Consider the following 13019-nt stretch of genomic DNA (forward strand, 5'->3'; position numbering starts at 1 on the left):
AGGGGTTAGGCATGGCCCCCCTGGTTGTGAGATGGGGCTACCCACCCATCTCCAAATTGTTAACCCAGGATTGCTCCTGTCTAAAAGAAATACAGGGACAGAGTGGAACAGGGACTGAAGGAAAGGCCATCCAGAGACTACCCCAACTGGGGATCAATCCCACATGCAGACACAAACCCAGACAGTATGGCTAATGCCAAAAAGTGCTTGCTGACAAGGAGTCTGATACAGCTGTTGCCTGAGAGGCTCTGACAGATCCTGACCAATACAGATGGGGATGCTTGTAGCCAACCATTGGACTGAGCACAAGGATCCCAATGGAGAAGTTAGGAGAAAGACTGAAGGAGCCGAAGGGGTCTTATCTAGCATCAATGGGAAGGGAGGCCCTTGGTCCTGTGAAGGTTTGATTCCCCAGTGTAGAGGAATGTTAGGGTGGTTAGGCAGAGAGTGTGTGGGTTGGTGGGGAAGCACCCTCATAGAAGCAGAGGGAGGGAGAATGGGATAGGGGGTTTGCAGAGGGGAAACCGGGAAAGGGGATAACTTTTGAAATGTAAACAAAGAAAATATCCAATTAAAAACAAGAGAGAGAAACAGTTGGCAGAGAGGAGTCCTCATCCTAGAGTCTTACTCTGAAAATAGAACCCCTGTAGCTCTTGACTCAGAAAGACCATTGTGGAAGAGACTGTTAAGAAAGCATTTGAACTTGGGCATCCTGGATTTGTTGGGTCCCAGTGGATTGTGAAGTGGTGGGCCACTAATAGACAAATCTTCCTGAGATGCACAATTCATGATTTGTTTCTGAATGGCTAAACTATTTCAGGCCTTCTCTGTTTCAACAACAACAACAACAAAGGTCTGTCTTTAAAATATACCTGCTTCCCAAATCTGACTGTAAATGACAATCACATGGGACACTTTTGTAGATGTAAATTATTTCACATGTAGAGATTTTGGTTAACTAAAGTTTTTAGTTTTAAAAATTATCTCAGCAAATTCTGGGCCTGGCTTCAAAAGTGCTCTGTATTTTTGTGAACTAACTCATAAAATTAAATATATATATATACTTTATTATATTTACTTTTTATTTTGTGTGTATTGGGGACACATATGTAGAGGTCATTTGTGTCTTGCTGATAGCAGGCACACCCTTAGGCTTGGCAGTTGGTGCCAAAGTACAGCTGATATCTAAATGGTAATATACCAACTCTGAAAACACACAAAAAAGAACATCTTTCAGTCTCTCTTACAAAGTTACTATTGAAAACTTCAAAAATGTAAAAGCTTTCCATATATGTAAGTAAGTAAATCAACACTGGTGGAATATAGAGAAATCAGGAAAGTGAAGGAATTCCTGGTTTCACAGTTTGTGAATGGACTTTGGAAACTTGTTAGTTTTACAAAAACTGTAAGCTTATTACTGAGAGCTGAATCATACGAGGCAGATAATGATTAATGTGTGCCAAGACAATATAGAGAACTGGACTATTCAGAATGCTTCCTGTAAGGAGCCATAACATGCCCTGTTATTCTGAAGGGGAAGGTACTTTGAAGTCAGTATTTTTACTCTGTTAAGCCCTTGGTTGGCAGCTCATCTGGTTTATTCTAAATACAAGCACTTCTGATCACAATTTATATTCATAATTTTATCAGAGAGGGCTGTTTTTCAAATTGCTTAAGTTTAGGTCATTGGAAACCGTCTTGCCCATTATGATAATATGTGAATAGGGAAAATGTTATCAAAGTTGCATGTTATAAAGTTGAAAACTACTTTTTAGTGAGAATCTGAAAATGCAAGGAATGGGACAGCAGTTCTTTAACATTTTATTGGGTAATGTTCATGATTTTCACCCAAACAATGACATCTGTTAACAATAAGACTCTTCAGGCATTATGTGAGTTAGGTGACAGGAGTTGGCTCCTCCCTCATTTAAGCCTTCAGTGAGTATCACTACACACAATTTGAATTCATAGCTTAGGTGTCTCCTAGGCATCTTCAAGGTACCTCCATCTTTAGGCGAGGTGGAAAATATTGTCCATCAAACACTCCTGACTCTGGTCTTTACAAAGTTAAACACTACCGAGAGAAATAATAACATTTATAATACATTCAGATATCTTAGTTGTTTCCTAGGTTGTGTTTTGAGGTACATTCTCACAGCCCTGAAATGACTCCATGTATGCACTGAAACATGTATGAGATGTGAAAACTCAAGAGGCATTGCTCTTTAAGATGATACATTAATATTGTTAAAGTTCTCATGAGTAACAGCTAGTATACAATTAGATATCACTAGCTTGATTTATATGAAGTTAAATTTGACTGAAGCTTTTAAAATTAATCCCAAAAATGAACTCTGAAAAATAGCTAGGAAAAGCATAACTACATAGGCAGTGGCAATGTCATTGAGCCACTAGATATTAAACTGTATTGTAAAACCAAATTAGCATATTCTAGTACGAGCAACATTGAAAGACACAGAGCAGAAAGTAGAAAGGAGCATTGCCTTTAGTGAGTATCTCACAAGAATATTTAAATTATTTAGGAAAATATTTGAGGGAATTTTTGTCTCAACAGAAGATGGGATACTTGTCCATTCATTTGGAAGGAGTATCTCTGACTGTCCCTTCATTTCAATGGGCGTCTCTGACTCTCTTCTTTTCTCAATTACAGAAAGATAAGGCATAATTGAACTTCCTGAAGTTGCTTTGGCTCTCTGGGCTTTTTTTACACTTCCATATGCATTTCTATTTTCAGGAGGTGTGTTACGAGGTTCTGTTGAATCTCTACTTAGTTTGGGTGGGGCGGCCATGTTCACAATATTACCCTATCATTTAATTAGCATAGGAGGTCTTTTTCATTTTTAGTATCTCTCTCAAGCACATTTCCCAGAAAGTTAAATTTCCTTTAGTACAGGTTTTTCACTTCTTGGACATTTTTATTCCTGGATATCTTTTTTACTTTCTTAAAGGCTAGTGTGATGGAAGAATTTCTAGGATTCTTCTACAGTATGCTTGTCATTGGTGTACAGAAAGGCAACTGGCTTTTCTCAGTAGATTGTCCCTTCTGCCTCTTGGCTGAAAGTGACAATAATATGTAAAAATTGTGTTGTGAATTTTTTGAGATCTCATATGTAATATGGAATCTGCAGAAGGGTGTGTTTTTGTTGTCGGATTTGCATCTCTTGGGTTCCCTTTTCAGATTGCTATAGTTAGGGCTCCCTTCAATCACTATATTGAAAGATTGTGGGGTAGTGGACAGTCCTACCTCATTCTTGGTTTTAATGTGATTGGTTCACGTTTTCTATTTAGGATAATGTTGGCTATGTGTCATATGTAGCATTAATCATATTGATATCTATTCCCTCCAGTTCTATATTCTATAAGGCTTTTATTTTCATGCAGACATTTGAATTTTGTCATTAATTTATCATGACAAAATTTCTAAATTTTGTCAGAGATATTTTGGTATTTATTGTATCAATGTGAATTTTGTATTTCAGTTCATTCATGTGATTTTCTACTTTTATTTATTCATTTTCTATAATTTGTTTCATTTGACATAAATTGGTATTTAGCCTGAATGTATTTCTGTTGACCTGTGTAAGCTAAAAGAGGGATTTGACTCCCACCAACAGGAAGTACATATTCTATGGACTACTATGTGGGTGCTGGGAATCAAACCCAAGGATGCTAGAAGAGCAACCATTACCCTTGATCAATGAGATATCTCTTCAAACCCACAACTAATGACTTACTTATGTTTGAATTTTGTCAAAGATTTTTCTGAATTTATTATATTGATGTGAATTTTGTATTTCAGTCCAGTTATATGCATCTCTGAGATAAATCCCAAGGATTATGGTAAATGATCTTTCTATATATGCCTATATTTGACTTTCAAGTACTTTATTGCATCTATGTTCATCCAGAGTATTGGCCTACAGTTGATTATAATTGTTAAACCTTCATACATCTCTATGGACAAAGTCTACAGAGAAATTCCTAGAAGTTTTGTATTAACATGTTTCTTATTATATGATAAAGGAGATCTAGCCCAGAAGGGACATCACATATAATCTTACAAATGGATAAACCTTCTTCATCTAAGATCTCTCATAATCTCATAATGATATGATCTCTCATATCATTATTTCATGATATAATGAACAAGTCATTGCTAAAGAGAGATTCCTTAATTCTCAAAATATGTATGTACATATGTATAAAATACAGTTTCATAAACATCATTCTTATTATGAATTAATGCAATAATATCCATAAAATTGCTGTTGATGGGAAGTGAGAATACTTGAGGACTTTTTGAAGCTTCATTTTGTATGTAGCATTTATAGCATATTTTCATAAAAGCATGTATATGTCTAATTAATGAGAGCAATTATATTAAGAGAAACTTTTTTTGGACAAATACATTATATTTTAGTGGCTATCACTAGTACATTTAAACTCATACTCACTTGCTGAAAATTAATGACTCCTACCTCTGAAAGAACCTATTAAATGTATGTATGGTATTTTTGCAAGCACAGTTGGAGAATTACAATGTAATAAAGGTCATGGTTTTATACATTAAGAGTGAGTCCTAGGCAGTTTAAATGATGTGCCAAGGATCTCAGTTAAGGCTAGAGCAGGATAGGGAACTTCTGAACCCATCTTTCACCTCATTACACTTTTCTTCCGAAGTTCTCACCACTGTCTTCCTGTCTTTGGACAAGGAAAAGTAATTACCATTGGCTCAGGCAGTCCTTACCACTGGCTCAAGCAGTAATTACAATTGGCTTAAAGAGTATTTTAGAACAGTAGAGTATCAACCTAAGTTAAAGAGACTTATTAATGCTAAAAATAGCATTTATATACCACAGATTTTGCAGAATAAGATAGAAGAACTCTGGGAATTAAGGGAGGGGTAGGGATGATAGACTAGTAGACTGTACAATGGGGTTGGGTTCTAACTGCAGCCATAAAATAATATCAAGAAAGATAAGTTGAATTCTGAGACATGTATCCAGTAAAGACAGACTCTCAGGTTTACTAGTTGCACAGGCCTATTCAGACGCTGCCATCTTACCAGTTGCATAGGCCTATTCAGACACTGCCATCTAATGTTTTGCCTACTTTGTAATCTTTTTTTTGGCTGGCTGTCACTTGGAGAGCTTTGGTTTCTCAGAATGTTGACTCAGAATTGATTTCATCAAACCTTGTGTTTTTTGATGTTTTTTGATGTCGTGATGTTTAGTAGAGTCACATGCCTGAAGAACATGAGTCAAAACCAAGTGAATCCTACCAGGCATTGCACAGTGTAGAAGAGTAATTCAGATAAAATAATGACTACCAACTTAAACCAAAAGTTACATATATTTCCTGCAGAATATATCTTTATTCATTATACTCTAGGTATCTCACATATAATGCAACATAGATTGAGATTTATTTATTGGAAATACATGAGATGTTTAACAAATATAAATTAAAGCTTCTTTCCATCTCAACCTAGAGATAGTGGTTATCATCAAGAAATTTAGCAATATAATACACAGGTGAGGTTGGGAAGAAAGATTCGTTTACATTGCTGATCTGCGTGTGGAGTGGTAAATTCATTAAAGTAATCAATTCAGAGGATCCTCAAATAACATAAAGCAGAACTATCTTATTTCTCTAATATGCTTCTAGGTATATGCCTACAAGAGTCTATGTCAGTATGTCACTGAGACACTTAATCATCTATATTTATGGCAGCTGTATTTATAATAACAAGGAAATAGAACTGAACTTTCCATCACCAAATGACTGTGTAAATATAATTTGGGGATATATATCCAGTGGGGTTTTACATTCATAATAATGAAACATGAAGTAAAGAAAGACCATCATTCATAGAAAATTGATAGAAACAAAAATCATCCTAAGAAACAAAATAAGGCAAATTCAAAAGACAAATATAACATGATTTTTCTCATAAATACATATTTATAAAGATATGTATTATATGGGGTCAAATGGGAAGGGTGAAAGGAACCAGAGACAGTAATAGGAAAACTACCTCCTGTTTTCTATCTCCTATGAAACTTAGATGTAACTCTTTATCTATGCACATTTATGCCTGTCTTTCTGCCTGCATGTCTCTCTGTCATTACTTAATCTATCATCTGTCTCTATATTACTTGACATGAAAGCAGATTGAAGACTATTTAGGACAAAACAGTGATCAATGTAAGAGTTAAGGGAATATGAGAAGATTAGAAGTAAACATGAGAAAGATGCCACAATGTATGTACTCTGAAATGCCACAATGCACATAGATAAAACTTATTAACAAATAATGGACAACACCTTAATAAAATAAATGCTTGTGACATGAAGCATTTCAAAATATATTGTTTGAGACCTACTTTGTAGTACTTGAATAATGGAACACCTTAGTCAAGCTGAATTTCGTATATACCTTATATACTCGGCCTAAACGTAGCTTTCTGTCATATTTCTAGTATATTCAATTTTTAACCATAGCAAACTCATGAAGTCGGGTATATAACTTTTCAACATTAGCCTCATGTAAGTATTTAAAATGCTTTGCATTCTGGAAACTGGAGATCTTTATTCAATCTACACTGGTGATTCCCAACCATTTCTAAGTCTGGTCCTGGGCAATCTGTCACACTCCTCTTGACTTAGTAGGCAATACACGGATATGCTAGACACACACACACACACACACACACAGATAATTTTAAAAACTATTTTGATTTAAGCTTATGTTGGGTTTAGGTATTTTAAATTTGGTTTATTTAGAAAAGGAAAAATTGATGATGATTTGCATATAATAACATTAATATATTTTCCATGTATAATATACTTTAGAAAGGCTATGACATCTTCAATTCATCCCTCCTTGCTCTTACAAAACATGTGTAATGCCTAGAAAATTACTCTGCCATTCTTTATAAATTTTGTTTTTAAAATGGAATATGTTATAGGTAATTAAAGTTAATTACTAATGTTGATAGATCCCACTTAATTTTATAACATGAAAAATAAAATAGTTCACATTTCATTAAAAACCAATAGAAGGTAAATCAGTTCACATAAAGATTAACTAAAAAAAATAGTTGAAAATAATCAGCTGAGCACTCAAATTGGCATGATTGCTCCTACTTCAGAAACACAGAACAACACTAAAAAGGCCGAAGATACATTTCAATGTTCCCTTCCTTCTTTTAGAAGGTCGACAACAAGGCACCGACTGAGTTGATATATTTTAAAATGCTAGAAAACAGAGTTTTTGACAGTCACCATGAAATTATGGCATTTATAGTAGAAAGGAAAAGTAAGAGAGTCTATATTTCCACTATCTTATGAGATAAATGGCATTAAACTCTCTGAATGTTAACATTGACACGAAGACCTACTGGAAGAGGGTAGAGAATACAGAAGGTTTAGATTTGAATTGGAACAAATCCTGCTCGTATTCTCTATGGAAATATCTTCTTACTTGGCGTCCCCTGAGGCTCATTGTCCATAAGAGATTTCAAAACCTCATGAGCTCAGGGCAGGAATTTGAGTTATTAATAGTTTATATTGATTTCATGCTTAGTGTGTGCCAAACACTCCTTTAGGATCTTTACCCTTGTCAGTTAATTAAATTATCATACTATATTAGCTACTGCAATTAAAACAATTAACAGAAAAAGAAATAGAGGTTAAGTAACATTCACAGTTAGTAATTGGGAAATGTGTACCCTGAACTCTTGGTCATACATCTTTGGAAATCATTCATGGTCATTACCATAAATTGTCTGGGAGGAAATGCCCATCAGAGAAACAACTAACTGAGGGCAAACTGTTCTTAGATCTTTTCCAAGTTTGGGGGGAATTTTAAAAGCCATATTTATTTATACTTTTTACATGTATGACTGTTTTTCCTGCATGCATGCTATGGTCAACATGTCCATGCAGCGACTGTGACGACTAGAGAGAGCATTGTGAGCCGCCCACTCAGGACCTGCCAAGTGAATTTGTGTCACGTGCAGGAGTAACATACGATCATCACCATTGAACCCTTTCTCCAGATCTAAAACTTGGAAGTTCCTGCCAACAGCAAACCCTTAATTTTTTTTGAAAGACTCCCATTCATTGATTTGCTCTTGTATTCACCTGTTTTCCTTCAAATTATCAATGGCTTCTTGTTCAATTAAAAGATAATTAGTATAGAGTATAAGATTTTCTGCTATCTTCTTATTCGTGTAAGAAACGGGAATTATGCATAAGGGTAATGATTGCCAAAGTTAAATTTATTATTATCTTTTTATAAGAGGCTCATAAAGCCAACTCTATAATTTAAAGAGTTACTGATATGTTAGAATACATTGAAAGCAGCTGAATTTCATCATCTAATAAATTTCATAGTATGTATTTCCATTTATGGGTGAGAGCAGAAGCTTTAAAGAAAACTTAAGATAGTAGAGTTATGAAGCTTTTCTAAAGCTTCTCAATTCAAGAAAGTACATCTTTAAAGCAAAACGTGTGATGTAGCATTGTCATACATATTTATTTGGATATTTGAGGACTGGACTTGATTAAAATGGTTGTTTTCCTCTTTTTTAAATTTGCATTTGAGAAATAATATTTTTTAAAAATCTTAACCATCTTTGAGAGGTGAGAAAAATTATCTGGTACCTGTAAGTAATATACAAACAGCTGGCACACAGACACACACATAGACAGAGAGAGAAAGAATACAAAATAAAGCTATCTATCAGTTGTCACTGGGAATGTAATCTCAATACCTTCTAAATAACCTTTTCATTGCACTATATTTTAAAAGCAAGGGCATAGTGAACTGATTGGCTATTTTACTATACCAAGCAGTGGTCCTTTACACACTTAATCAGATTAAAGTATACATGTAAATGATGCATCTTTATCTAACTTTTTATTACAAAGCACCATGGGCAATTTAATTTTATCTTCTAGTGCACTTAGAGATGCACTATAAACAGTAAGAAATAAGGCAAGCATTGACTAGAAGGATTTAAACATACAATTATTGACATTTTAAGAAAGTAAATATTTACTACAGTGACTTCTGGTTTAACTTAGACCCAAGGACAGCATTTATCCACTATTTACCTAACTCTTATAGGAAAGATTTCCATAAAGAGGGCAAAGTAATCCACTAATGTGAGTTCTGTAGCACACATAGAAGACACAGGTGTACACTAGTATAAACGCTGCAATCAACCTTTCTACCCACCCCTACACACACACACACACACACACACACACACACACACACTCCAAATGATTTAGTTTTGATGACAGGAGGCAGAGGCAAGGTAATCAAGCAGCCTCACGTCTTTCTAAGAGACACTGGGGTTGACAGTCTCTGAAGGAGGCAGAGATGGTTTTCTTCAGTACCATGGATCATGATTGGATGCCTGTGCTCTGGCAGATGGTGCCCTATACCCATGCACATAGAAAAAGCACTTACTGGACAAAGTACATTATAAAGAAGACAGGAAATTGGGAAGGATGTGGAGTGTTTTTCTGGAGGAGCTAGATGAGGAGAGTTGGGGTGCTACGATTTAAATATATTGTATCCATCCATGTACAGAATTACTGAACAGTAAGATAGTCTACATGCGTAGTAAACTTGAGCCTTACAAATATTCTTCACCTACATACAAAGAAGTCAGAACTTTCACCTATAAAGCAAACTGGAACAAATGAAATACTTTCCAACTCCATTTTTCCCTCAAAAAAAATCCACACTATTCCACCAACAAACTTCACGAAAAAACGAACTACAAGTCCGTGCAAGCATGTTAACTTGAGTCTATGCAGAAAACCACGTTCAGAGTTGGCCTGGAGTCACAGTGTGAGGAAGTGGAGATGCTGCAATCCCTGAGGCTTGCCCCACAGTTAGTCCGGTGGAATTGGCAAGCTAGTTTCAGAGACAAAACCTATCTCCAAAACACATATATAAATACTTAAGTAAATAAATAAATACATGTGGAAAATTATCAAGGAATATAAATAACATCAACCTCTGATCTGTAGATACCCATGACATACCTTTACAACCAATGCACCAAACACAAACACACACACACACACACACACTCACACAAACACAAGGGAGGAGTTGATTTCTTCTTCCTTCCTTCCTCCCTTCCCTCTTTCCCTTTTGTCTTTCTTTCTCTTTCTTTCTTCCTTCCTTCCTTTCTTTTCTCCTTTATTTCTCTTTCTCTGTCTTTCCTTCTTTCCTTCTTTCCTTCTCTCTTTCTTTCTGTTTTCTTTCTTTCTTTCTTTCTTTCTTTCCTGCTTTCTCTCTCTCTTTCTTTTTTCACTTGTTGAATGTCAAACCCAGGCCTTCATGCATTCTACCCAAGCACTCTACCACAGAGCCATAATCTCACTACATAAAATGATAAAATGTGGTTCATTATAATATAATGTGGAATAGAGACAAAGAAGACCTCTTCTTAATAAAAAATAATAAAGCTCATTAATTTGAAGAATACTTAGATGAATATGCAGACATGAAGAATTTAGCTCAGTAACAGAAAGTCCTTTCATGGGAAGTGTCACTCAAATCTCCATTGCTTGCAATGGAGCATTGCCTCAGTAATATAAGCTCAAGTTTGATCTATCTATCTATGTGTCTATCTATCTATCTAATCTTTTTTCTGTCTCTTAATCGTTCTCCCTCTTCCTCTCTTAAATCAATTAATTTCATGGAAATATTCTGAAACTGTACAAAAAATTATAACCCTCCTTTTTTTAAAAAAAATGAATTCTGAAGAAAAACAGCAATGATCAATTCCTTCCCCATCCCCCTAAAGTGTTTGTAATGAGACTCTCATATGGCATAAATGAAAGAAAGCAGCAGATGAATAATTCATCAGAGGAAGCATATCTTCAGTTATTACGACTATAATATTTAGCACAATAAGCAGTCATATTTCACTAAAAAGAATTCACATTTCCCTATAAATTATTATTGGTTTATAAATATGAAAACCTAAGTTAGGCAGGAAACATTGAATTTCGGATATAAAACAGTTCACCAATAATACAGCCTATCAAAATAAAAGGAATGTAAATATGTATACATAAATTACTCAGGATTTCAGGTCAGTATTTTATGAGGCTCAGATGAATCAAATGTTAAAAAAGATAAAGAGGAAATGTTGTTTTATTTAATAATTATCAAATTATTGTTTTCTATGTTCCTGGTCAAATAACCAAGTTGGGCAGGTTATATGGAATTGAATTTTGCAACAAGGTAAAGTAGTAGGGCTAATCGGTCAAATAAAGCAAATAACCTAAGCATGAGACTCAAAAAAAAAAAAGTTTTCTAGACTCATTTAATGAGATAGTTCCATCAACCTATGAGTTAGCCTCCTATATCACAAAATCAAAAATATACTTAAATTATTTTCTTTTTAATCTGTAAAATTTCCTAATGTAAACTTTCAAAATTACATGCTGAGTTAAAGGATTTGAAGCTGAGTACACATTTCCTATCAGGAGCACACACTGGCTAAATTCCGCTGGTTTTGCCTTGAGGTGGTCTCTCTCTCTCCCCACTCACCTCACTCTGTAGAGAGGCCCGTCAGTGCATTGAAGAGACATATTACCTGTTTTTTATTGCCTACATTTTTTAAGTTCACAGCAATTCAAACCAATTTATGCTGAAATGCATAGAAAATGCTGCGTGGTGCGTAGTGCCAATTAGTAGCTCGCCAATCAAAAAACTGGGGTATAGACTCTAATTGGCATGTTCTCTTAAAGCTCAAACCCAGTCTACACATGTCCTGTGTTTGTTTTGCTCAATTACTGAATATTAGTACCATTAAAAGACAAAAGGCTTTTCGGAGTCCTTCAACACCCTTATAGTAGATGGTCTTTTAATATTCAGAGTATCACATCAAAGCAAAAACTTGCTTATGTTTAGTATCCTAGACAAGCTTTTCCATTTTCTATAATTACTATAGTCTCTGCATTTAAACATAGATAAAAAAATTATAAATTAATAGGGGTGCTACTCTGATTTCACTGTTTAATATATATGGCAAAATTTAGAAACATCCTTCTGACTTGGAGAATAATGTAACTATACAGTGAGCCAATGCGATGACAAATTAAGAGTGGAAACTATATTCTTAATTTCCTCTCCATCATTTTTATGTTTAGCTTGGGAGAGAAGAAGAAAATTGTTTCTTCAACATATGATTTAAAAATTATTCAGCCCATTGTGTAAATTCATAAGAGGGATTCACAACTTCCTAAAGAGATATTACCATCTATTTTGTAAATATATTTTAGATGATTTTCATAACACATTTTATATTGTTCTTCAGAAATGAATATTATGGTACCCAGTAGATCAATATGAAGATTTTAGATCAATTTAGCAAGTAATTATATATTCAAGTTCCATTTTCCCATGTGTACACTATCATTTTCTTGATGGCCGTAGAAAAATAGAAGACCGGAATTGTTCATTTTAATAAGAAGTTTTATGAAATATGACTGTTCTAACTTTTGATTCTTCCAATGATATTGGGCTCCATTGTCAGAATGTTGGAAGTTTATGACATATGGATACTGATGAGCTTGTGAAAACTTCTCTTTCTGAGGATAAAAAAGATAGAAGTTGATTTCAAAGTCCAGGAAGTTTTTAAGTAAATCATATTGCCCTTTTAATGTGAAACAAACAGCATTTTATGTATATGTTGCCTAAATGAGTTTTTAAAATTTCATTAATTTTATTTTTTTCTAAACATATTATTCAATCTATGTAAATATATTAACATTTTATATTTTTCTTTAAAAATTAAATTTATATGCTTCCTGGTTAGAATTCGCCACTTAGCACTGCAGCCCAGATTTACATCCTGACATAGAAGCTACTCTTGGGGCTAGAGAGATGGTTCAGTGGTTTAAGATGTATGCTGCCATCGCTGATGAGAAGTGAGATCCTCAGCTCGCCCAAATTG

General features: G+C 34.6%; 1 protein-coding gene across 11 annotated transcripts in view; it reads right to left on the reverse strand.

Moving 5' to 3' along the window:
• The window catches only part of Nlgn1 (neuroligin 1), a 901140-nt gene that overhangs the window by 444187 nt on the left and 443934 nt on the right, over positions 1 to 13019 (reverse strand). The gene's annotated exons all lie outside the window — the stretch shown is intronic.

The sequence above is a fragment of the Mastomys coucha genome, unplaced genomic scaffold, assembly GCF_008632895.1.
Source record: "Mastomys coucha isolate ucsf_1 unplaced genomic scaffold, UCSF_Mcou_1 pScaffold17, whole genome shotgun sequence".
Classification (NCBI taxonomy): domain Eukaryota; kingdom Metazoa; phylum Chordata; class Mammalia; order Rodentia; family Muridae; genus Mastomys; species Mastomys coucha.